The following is an 11,290-nucleotide window of genomic DNA, read 5'->3' as shown; positions in this document are numbered from 1 at the left end:
TTTTTTTTTTTTTTGTCTTTCCGTGGTGCAGTAGACGGTTAAGCATGAGTTGTAGGCATATAAAGCGTATACAGTTGAACACACACGCATCATAAAGTACTACACAGCAGGCAATTAGTGTATGGGTGAAGATTATACATATGTACATAAATCCATATGTTGGGTGAGTTGAAAATAATAACAAGAATAATAAAAAAAAAAGAAAAGAACATATACGAAATGGTTGGGCAAACAATTATCAGAGACAGGCATATGGGTGGATGGTTGGCTTATTGGCTTTGCTTGGCTTGGCTGGCTGTCTGACTAGCCGACTCGATGGCAGCAGACATTTAACTGAATCTCGAGAATTGTAGACGAAATAACACATTAGTAGTAGTTTAGGACCAACTCAAAGCAGCCAGACAGTCATACAAAGTAATTGCCGCCAAAACGCCCAGAGTACTGTGAAAGCCGCAGGAAAGAAGTCGCAACGACCTTTAACATTTAAAACACGATATGTACAATATGTAATTGTAATTGTGTTAAGGATTTTTGTAATTTTTAAGACATTAAACTCTAACATAAGTAGGGAAATTTACAAACTTGATATAATCGCAATAAAAGACGTGGAATTAAGACGATTAAAACAAAAGTTAATAATCAGGTAGACTAAAAAATATTAAGCCATCAAAATTTCCGTCTTTAAGTCCACACTACAATGAAATTAAGCGAAGCTATCCGTACATGAATTAAGTCTTTAGCCTTTAAAGTCCCTGTTATTAAAACGATTTGTCGCATGATGGTATCTGATTTTCGGCAAGAATGACTAGGAGAGGCTCGCTCAACATTGAAAGATAAAAGTGAAGATTAAATTTAAGCGTTGTTTGTTAAACGTAGAATAACGGAAGGCCTTTATCGGTCACTCACCTACAGCTTTATTAAACATATGACCTGCAAACTTTTATGGATTTTTGAATCTGTGCACGTGATAAATGTGGGCCCAATGGGCTCGCTGCTATACGAGCCATATTTGAAGCCAGGAACTTGCCTGGATACTGTGCAGTTAGAATAAGATTTTCAACCTCATATATGCTTTCACGGAACATAATTGGGGACCTGCTTAAAGTTCACCATAACTTATACAACATCTTCCCCTTAAAAAATAGAACTTATTCTCATTTGCGGTACTATGGAAGACAGAAATGATGAAGAACTTTGTTGCACAGATCTGAAATGTTTATATGAAACCTAGAGAGGTTTTGAATTGATCAAAGAAACATCCCTTCGTTTCCTGAAAATTGAAGGAAGTAAAACTTAATTTGATATAAGTAAAAAGATGAATGACGCAATATTCGTCAACTGAAGCAATGCTTATCCTAAAGCCTTTCGTTTTCCTGCTCTTTGAGCGAAGTGCAGCCTCCACTAATAGCATTTTTAAGTAGATTTTTTATGTAGCTTTTGCAAATGATTGAAATAAATTTTCAGTAGACATCGATTAGTGCGATTGTTGTTTCAATTTTGTGAATTGCTTAAGTATTTTGTCGATCACGCAGAAAAATGTCAAGTTTGTCTTTAACAAGTTAAACAGTTCTTATGATTTCTACAATCTTTCGGAAAAGTCACATAAAGCCGGGAGGTGCCATTTTCTTATGTACAATATCTTATGTACAATAATCGCCTTCGGTAAACAACTTCACTTGAACAATGGTGTTGTGGTGAATGTGATCGCTTTCTGATCAATTTTTGCTTACAGTAAAAATTTCATTTTATTACATATACGTTGAGCAGGTCAGTTCTTCTCATTCTGGGAAAACACGTTAGAAGCAATGTTATGTAAATGGCAACGTCCACTATATGGCTTGACAGACGAAACGAAATCTTTCGATGACGAAACTTTCGGAGAAATTATTATGTGAACACAAAACTTAAAAAAAAGAAGCCGAACATTGAGCAAAGAGCGAAGTAGTAAGCTTTCGTTTGTTAAAAAAATCATAACAAAAAATGATTTTTTTTTTTTTTCATAGGTTTCATTAGTTTATCGAATTGTGCTGGATGGACAAAAGAGGCAATTAAAGAGATCCGGGCGTCCAGTTCTATGCGACAAAAATAGGAACAGCTCATGATGAACAATAAATCGAGATATTGTCAAATTTTTCTATTGTCCACCATGCGGTTCATGGAAAAGAAAAATTTCAAATTTTTGCAAATATCTTGGCGGTATTTGGCACACTTTCCGTTGTAATGATTATTATTATTATTACTATTTATTTATTTATTTTTCTTCAATTTTTTCAATCTCTCATTTAGTCTGAATTATATTAACATATAGATGAACAACACAGCACAACCGTAAGTAAATTCTATATATATATATATATATATATATATATATATATGTATAACATTCATTAACAGTTACATATTTAAAAATCCTGTATATATTTACATACCTTCTAAGAAGCAGGAGCAAGTGCCTACAAACACATTTGAAAATTCCAAAAAATTTTCCAACTTTTAATTTATGTAATTTTTTTTTAAAAACTTTCTCTTCAAAACTTTTATAATAATTTTTTAATATTATTTGCCTTCTTTTTTAAATTTAATTTTAATTACAGTTATAGTCACTTTTGAAACTTTTGCAAAAATAGAAGAAAAAACACCCGCACTTTAACATATAATCAAAGACACTCTGTTCACATTGAAAAATTCCTACAGACTGAACAGACTGATCATTAAGCATTTACTGATACACGAGAAATGTTGTTGGTGGTGGTGATCGTGGTGGTGGTTACTGGATGGTTGGTTGGTTGGTTGTTTTGGTCGGGCGGCGTCGCTGTCGCTGCATATGTAAAGTGTCAGCAGTAGAGACAATAAAAGCAACAACAACAACAACAACAATAGCACATTAAGAACCCATACACCATACTCTGCGTATATTAGCATCACGCACAAAGCAAGTCCGGTACATATATCAGCCCGTTGGCAGCAGGCATACAACAATTCAAGCAAGCAAGCAAGCAAACACACACGCAAACAATAACAGCCACCTTACAATGACGAAATATCAACACACAACGCAAAGCGAAACAAAATAATAATACAACAAAAACGTCATGACAATGATGATGATGATGGTGATGATGATAATGACGATGATGATCAATAACTCGGTTTTATCACAGTAAGCGAGCAAAACACAAACAAAAATATAAAAAAATAGCAAGTTAACCTAATGCATGACACAGAGAAAAACATGGCACACTAAACAAACCCACTGCTATATGCGTACGACATTGATACGAAAATTTGAATACATTTTATAAAGGAGTTAAAAAAGGCACAAAAATAAAGAGAGAGAGAGAGAGAGAGAGAGAAAAAACAAATAAAGAGAATATGTATTTATTAGACGAACAAGTGTTAACTGCGTTCACTTGTTTAAATGTTGCCATTACCCATAATTGGCTTAATACCGAAAATAAAACAAAAATTTCCGTGAATTCAATAGTTATGCTATGAAAAATATAGGAAAACATGAAATACCTTATTCAGAACTTTAACATTAGAGGTCATGTGTAAGTTTAGATAAATATTTTGAATTACTTGAAGCAGGTGAATCTCAGTTTTTATTACTCTCCTGTTTGCCCTGTATGGAATGATCGATTGTTCAAAAATATATTACAAAAAAAGAGCAAAGTTTTCTATGGAGAACTCTCCTCCTTTGTTGTCCTGCATTTCCTTTTTTAACGAGGCCATCATTCCTTGCAAGAAAACCGTATTCTGAAATTTATAGACAAAAATTGAACTCCAAGCATTTTGTTTCTAGGTCTGCATGATTAACTTATCTGTTAAGTTAGTAAACTAAAAGACTTATTAAACTGGTTGCTCTTTTAAAAAATGTCGCCATACTAGTCACATCTTTAAATCAATGCAAACCTTTATCTACACCCACTTTAAATCGCGTTATGGTATCGTAATCTTCGTAAGGTTGGCTTTATAATTTTGAGTTTTTAAGATCTGCAACAAACGTGAAAGTGGTTCCAGATATAAAAAAGCAAATGAAATGTACAACGAAAAAGAGTCTCTTCACTTAAGAATTTATTACCTGCTTACACATTTTGATTTATTAAATACATAATTTAAAAGTAAATTATATCACACATTACGCCTTGACTCCATGCGGGCTCCATAATTCTGGGATACGCCCTTATATACGCGCATAATTGACATAGTCTATATAAATTGTGTAAAATACAACAATGCATGTTCGCGAGGCATGAGAACGAAAAAATTCATGCAGACATTCACAAAAGATTTATCAGAAAATTTCGTTAAAAAATTCACGGAAAAACTTCATAGAACGTCATTTCAATGAAAAGCGCGTTAAAACAAAACAGTTCGTGTAAAAAGAAAATTTTTTTCTTTTAAACTTGCCTTAAATCAAGTTTCGTGGTAAAAGAGAATTAGGTGTATATGCTTTTAAGTAATAAGTCCAGGATAAATTCTCCTTCAAAGAGCATTTTCTGCCAGAAAAGACGTATAGCAGGGAGACGTGATTCCTTTTTTTTTTTAATTATGCATTTTACATGTTTCAACTTTTACAACTTTTCATAGATTGAGAGTAATTATCTTTTCTTCTCACCGTCACCTACCTTGGATTTTGACCGTGATATTCAACAAGTATATCCATTGCTTTAATGACGAAACTTGCGTAATCATCACTGAATATAAAAACGCAACAATTTTCATTTTTAATCCCTGGTAAGTCAATTTTTTATGTTTGAAGGAAAGGTAAGGTTGAAATAAATGACAAAGATTCAATATATTTTCGTTCAGTCTTAACTGCTGGGGCTCATCCTACTTTAGTTCTACAATTTATTTCTTTGGTGTAAATGAATAATAACAACAATAGTTTTCAGATCGATTTTTATGGAAAGATACAGAGTTACAGAATTTATATATATTACCTTTCAGGAGAGCTGATCTTACAGAAAACGCAAACTCATCTACTTCCCCATTCATGTTAGTTAGACTCAAGTGAAGTGAACTTTGGAATTAACTCCATGTGCTACATTCCCTCTCTACATGCCCTCTCTAAAAAGTTTTCCAAAACTTACATCTCAGCGAATATTTGTGGGGGAACAATAAAGCGCTTACCTTTTATTTCTACACCGTATTACATTATGTCTTATGAAAGCCATAAGGCTTATAAGGCATTACGTCATTTATTTAAAAACGGAAATATTGCAATAAATTTCCCTCAACTAGTTTAATTATTCGATAAAAGTTCGCTTTTATTACTCATTCAGAGCGTTTTAAACTATTTTGGTCAACATTTTTATTTCCCTTCCAGTATACATGAGCATATTAATACCCATATTAATTAACTGCAATTAGCATTTGGTAACTCTAGTTCATTTGAAGAGATCGTTATGAGGAGATTAGAAGAGAGCGCTACGTAAGAACGTTACCTACATGTCTATACATATAAATGAATGAATAAGTTTTGTTTTTAAGCGTGGGGTGGTTTGGAAAGTACAGAGGACGCACGGTTGATTAGAGCTCTTCATATCTATAAGTAATCTGTGTGTGTGTGTGTGTGTGTACGTGTGTGTGTGTGTATACTATTTTTGTGAACCCATACACCTACAAAAAAAAAAAAAAAAAAAAAAAAAGAAAAACAAAACCAACAATCACTTTGCAAACTATACGAAACTAGAAGTTGTGTTGTTGTTATTTAGGTAGCGGTCAACTCAACCAAAAATGAAAAATTAAAAGGGATTTCGATTTTAAAGCAGGTCATGTTATTAAGTATGTATACACATATGTGTGCAGGGGTGTATAGACATACGAACGTACGGGATTTGTTTTCATAAAGCGCTTTTTTTTCATTTTGATATTCCTGAGGAAGCTTTTATAATTTGCGTTGGGCTGCTTATAACCTTTTTATTTATTTATTTTGTTTTCTTTTAGCGGCGTGGGATCGTGGTAATATATGCATATGTGAGATGGTGGTTGTTTATATATAATTTGCTTATAGTACACGGTACGGTAAGGTTTGTTTACATATATAAAAATGTGCGTTTTGTGAGAATAGGAGTGAAAAGTAAAGTCACCGATAATTGCGTACAAAGATAAGTTTGCATGTGTTTATATATACATAGGAATATATATGTGCATATGTCAGCCTTTATGTTATAGGGCGTTTAACCCCACAGGAGGTGAGTTATCTACGTTCAGAAAAAAAATAGGAAAATTATATTTTCTTCTTTTGCTTGTTAACAGAAAGTACATAGGAATAGTAGTGTAGTTTCGCTTAAAAAGGGGAAAAAATCACGTAATAAACTGAGTAAACAGAATTCATTCATTACAATTATAATCAAACTATGACTCACATCGGTCTGATTAATGGGAAAAATACCTGCACATGTGTAACGGAAACAACAAAAACACTAGCGAGACTGGCAGTCCATTGAAAACGAGAGTTATTAAGACAACGTCCGCTAATATTACACTAACCCATTAATGTAACAACAATTTAACGCTATTTCGCAAACAAACTGGTTAATCTTGCATAGAAATATCGATCAAAGTATACCAGCCAGCGACAGAGGAGGAAGAAAAAAGAGAATTTATTCAGCGTCTGTTAGTGATGGTGCACTTTCTTAATTTGTAATGCACCGTCTGCTGGATGTTAGTTAATAAACCGGTTTTAATTCAATGCTAGTGAGATTTTTTTATATGTACGAGGGGTCTTCTGCTTCTGCTACCGCCACTACCACCACCAACACCGCCATCATCGACCACCTTCAGCCTTTGTATGGTTACTTTATCGATGAATGATCAAGAGTTCATACACACACGCGCACGTATCTGCCTACGTATATACAAATTATAAAAAAAAAAAACAACAACAAAATAGTTAACTTGAAACAGTAGTTTCTACATTATTACTGTTCGTGAAGATGAGTGCATTAAGTTCTTCATACTGTTCGTAAAAACTAGAAGTAGAAGAATCGGAGACCACATCATCAGCACATAGAAACCCTGTAAAAAGCTGAGATAGCATTCTAAGCATAGGGCATATTAAGCTTAAAAACCTATAATGAAGAGGCCCTAGTCTTACCATATGATTTTCTGTGCAGGCCAGATACTACTTTTCGGTTTAAGGTTCTATAAAAGGAGAGAATTCGAATCAGCAACAATGATTAAGACACAAGATTCCACTAACTGCGAAGAAGAAGCGAATCATACGCTCTATGCTAAACTTTAGATTCTGTAAACCCCGGAAATTTTAACGTGACTTTCAGGCTGAGTTTATGTAAACTCTAGAAGCGTAGATAGGAAATGAGTTCTGGATTTAAGATTTTCCGGAACAATCAAGCAAGAACTAAAGACTATTCTGAGGGCAAAATGCTATAAGAACGGGCATCAGAGTCTCCGTTTGGAAAATGCGCTAACCTAATGTGACCCTGTCAACGCAACTATGTTCGTCATAGACTTTACCATATTTTTTAACAGAGAACGTGCTTAGGCAATGCCTGGTTTCGGTTTCTAAAGTTTAATTATCTGTAAAAACAAAGAAATCGTTGTTCGTGTAACATAAAAAATCCAGAAACACGCCTCAAAGGCCTCTCAAACCTCGAACAGAAGCCCTTAGGAACAGAAGCCCTATCGTGCGCACGAAAGACTTTGAAAGTTAGAAACTGAAAGCCTCGCTCTGACCTTAAGAGTCTACAAAATAAAGATGCGAATTAAGCATAACCCATAAATACGAACCAGAGAAGTAGTGCTTAGCGGTGATTGGAATCTATTTAGTGACCTCCGCTAAAAGATTACATTTTTTATTTGCTGTGTATAGATTTTGTAAATAAATTTGCAAAGCATGGCTTGAAAGCTTGCCGGATAATGCGACCATTTACCAGTTACGACGCTTTGCCTACTCGGCTTCTTATGCGGACCAGGAAGAAGAAAAGAGCATGGATTACCGCACAACCAAATGGCGTAGGAGCTAAGCAGCGAGGCTACTAAGTCGTCACATCTGTGTTCAATCTCAGTTCGATAGACCTCACGATACGTATCGAGTGCCTGGATATAGGGGATGTACACGTCTTCGCCATCGTCGAATATTTCGTAAAAAGAAAAATTGAAACCATACGAATGCTGACGTTTTTAATGCATGGAGAGTATCTAAAATTCGTCACAAAGTGTATAAAATTTTTGTTTGCTTGTTTTCACTGTAATTTTTTATATAGTTGGGCAGATGAGCAATACCTGTTGTATGTTCCTGAAAGTGTAACACAATGATTTAATACCTTCTGGGCCAAACATATAAAAACAAGTATGTAAAGCAAAAAAAAAAAATTATATAAAAAATATCACTCAACCGACGTGAAAGAAGGTCAATTACAAAATGTTAACCCCTTTTCTGTTCGTTCGCCTCTTTAACTTGTAAAAAAACTCCCTCTCTTCCAGGCCATAAGACAAGTTTTGTATGAAATTATATATACTGTGATTTTTTTTCCGTCTTGTTTTATTTTTTTTTATTTTTTTGATTTTTTATATCATTACTATTATGAACTTTACCTTCGACGGTATTGTGTGAGTGCGATATGTGCATTTGGTCTTCTCATGCATTGCCATGGTGTGGTGGGAAGGTTCAAGGATAAATTTCTCAAACAAATGTTGTATTTGTTGCACATTATTATGGTTTCATTGCTATTAATTGATTGGCGTTAAGTTACCGGGTTACTGATTTTATAATTGCAGATAAATTATCTTATATAACATATACTACTCCAAGTGTAATGATATCGAAAGCATTCCTGGAATATATATTTTTCCTAATGAAAGTTATTTGTAGTAATAACAATAAAATATTGGCATAAAATTTCATTTTCCTATTGACTTTATGGTTGGGTTTGTGTTTGGGGGTAGTTTAGTTTTCTTTTGCCAGCCAAACACTTTAAATACGTTTCTACAACTACAAAATCCTGAGTGTAAAGGTAACGTTACTAACATTTCTGCAGACCATACGTAACGACGCAATGGGAAAATTTTAGCTCAAATAACACTTATGGAGTAGATTTTTGCTAGTCGAGAAAGTCGAGACTCATGAAGCGTTTGATTATTGCGTTGCTATGTATAATTTTGTTAAAAGTGAAAAGCATGTACAGAGTTTTCAACATACAGATAGAGAAAGAGGGAAAGACTTGACTAAATAAATTGTATGTTTATATGTATGTTCAAGTGAAGTTCGATGCATGCTGCTGTGGGATAGAACCACATGGCAGTATTCATATGCGGACAGAAAAATGGGCGTATAGTGTTTTATGTAAGCGCGGAGCTTTCTTTTCGTTTTTCCGCCTACCTTAAGTTATATTTATCATTTATTCATAGAACAGGAACATTTCCGTATTTGAAAATGTTTTTGGAGTAGAAACATAAACTGAAGAGAGACTCATTCAAAAAATATCGCAACTTTTCCAGGCAAAGAGACCCATCCATTTAGTGACATCCAAGTTATGCTTCCGGAATCATATTTTCATCAAATTAGACAAAGTCTTCAGACTATTATCCCGCTGAAAATTCTAAAGCACTGGCTTATTTTCTTTGGCATGGGATAACATTACAGTTTCCAAGAAGCTTTTATATACAGATCTACCTATCTACAAAAGCCAAGAAAAACCTATCTACTCTCCTAAGAAAAACTGCCCTATAGTATTAGATTTCCTCTATCATATTCACAGGTTTTGTGGAATTCTTTTCCTTTTGACCGAAATACACTTCCTTTGGTTCTTCTGGTTTGCACCCATTTTGTGTCTCGTCTTTCATGTTCTCCAAATTACTTTTCTGAGCAACGGAACTTTCCGAGCTATTCTTCCTGGAAGATTGTCTCCCAATAAACGTCGATGAATACATTGCCGTGATACAACATTTCCTATTTCATTGGAAATTGCTCTATATAACTTAAAGCGATTCCCATTTGCTAAAATTATAAAGTGCTTATCGGAAGAAGGAAAAGTTCTTTTTAACTGCTCCGGGCTCCTCAACATTTTTCTTGGGTGTTTAAAGGATTCGCGATAAAGTTATATGACTAACCCTGTGACACGGCAGTAAATTTGTACGATTTTTCCTGGCTCCACAGTTGATGACCTAACGATAGCCGTCCTCCTTCTTGGCTGCACTGATGTGCTCGATCTATCTAATATTATTCTAAACATTAATTCATATTGCATTTCCTTCTCAAGAAATACAACCTACCTTTACAGCAAAATTTTGCAAAATACTTTGCTTTTAACAACTTTCTCTAACCAGCTGAACATAAAAACCCTTAACTTTTTACTGCAAGAACTAGTTCACGTGGGATTTTGGGATTTAATTTTGAACAGTTTTGCCTTAAGTAAAAACGTTGTGTGAGCTTTATGGAAACTACCTTTCACAATTTCTATGGCCAAGAATTGAAAAATAGATCTCGCACCTATTTTTCTGTTCACTTGCTTGCTTCCAATAGTAGTATAGTATACATAAAATTTTAGAAAAACCCCCAAGACTATAGGACCGCAGATTAATCTGAAGCATTACCGATCAAAACTTTTGCGAATGCTATTATTAATTACATGGTAAAAGGAGAGTGCGTTAGCGTGTGATATGTATATAGTATGCCAATCTTCTGAGTATGACCAATATCGCGCTTTGACGCTGAAGGAAAGCACAAAATTATACAGGCGTTATTATATTTGCAGTGAACTGCAATTAAACAAATTGGCGTCCGTTCAGGTGAAATTTGAAACGTAAACAAGCATGTACAGAACAAATAAATTCTGCAATTTCTTATAGAAAGTATTGGGTGAATAAATTAAAGGATAGATTAGAAAGATATTCGATGACTAAATTCTTGAAAGAAAAATAGATGAAAACAGCAGCAAAGGGTTACAGAAAATTGCTGCTTACAATTACATTTGGAGATAAGTATTGTGACTCAATGTAGGTCTTGAAAGATTGGACGAGCCTAAAAAAAGGAAGAAGGAAGTGAAAGTTTTCAGTATCAGTTGCAGTAAAGCCTTTATTTCTTTAAGATAGTTTAAAGTAAGCCGCATCAGCGCTATGAATTTTATATTTTAAGATATCGCATGGCTGAGCCATTTTTTTGGTCAAAGTAAAACCCGTCCATGTTTTCCAACAATAACATCCTCTTATTTGGGTTACATTTTTGAGTGACCAGCCACTTAGGTGGTGTCCTTTATACGTGCAGGCGCGGTAACGGTGAGGAAGGATTATGCGCAGAGTAGGCTAGAGTGACGGAGGGAGTGTT

General features: G+C 34.4%; 1 protein-coding gene across 1 annotated transcript in view; it reads right to left on the bottom strand.

The window, feature by feature from the left end:
* Positions 1-2,540, bottom strand: part of LOC119639826 (protein charlatan) — a 40,214-nt gene extending 37,674 nt beyond the window's left edge. The window contains exon 1 of the mRNA XM_038037498.1: positions 2,430-2,540. The gene's annotated coding sequence lies outside the window, so the exon portion shown is untranslated. The remainder of the gene's footprint in view (positions 1-2,429) is intronic.
* Positions 2,541-11,290: the final 8,750 nt, after the last annotated feature.

Source organism: Glossina fuscipes, unplaced genomic scaffold (assembly GCF_014805625.2).
Source record: "Glossina fuscipes isolate IAEA_lab_2018 unplaced genomic scaffold, Yale_Gfus_2 113, whole genome shotgun sequence".
In the NCBI taxonomy this organism is placed as follows: Eukaryota; Metazoa; Arthropoda; class Insecta; order Diptera; family Glossinidae; genus Glossina; species Glossina fuscipes.
Note: the sequence above shows the minus strand (reverse complement) of the source record. Positions and strands in the feature narration are given on the sequence as shown.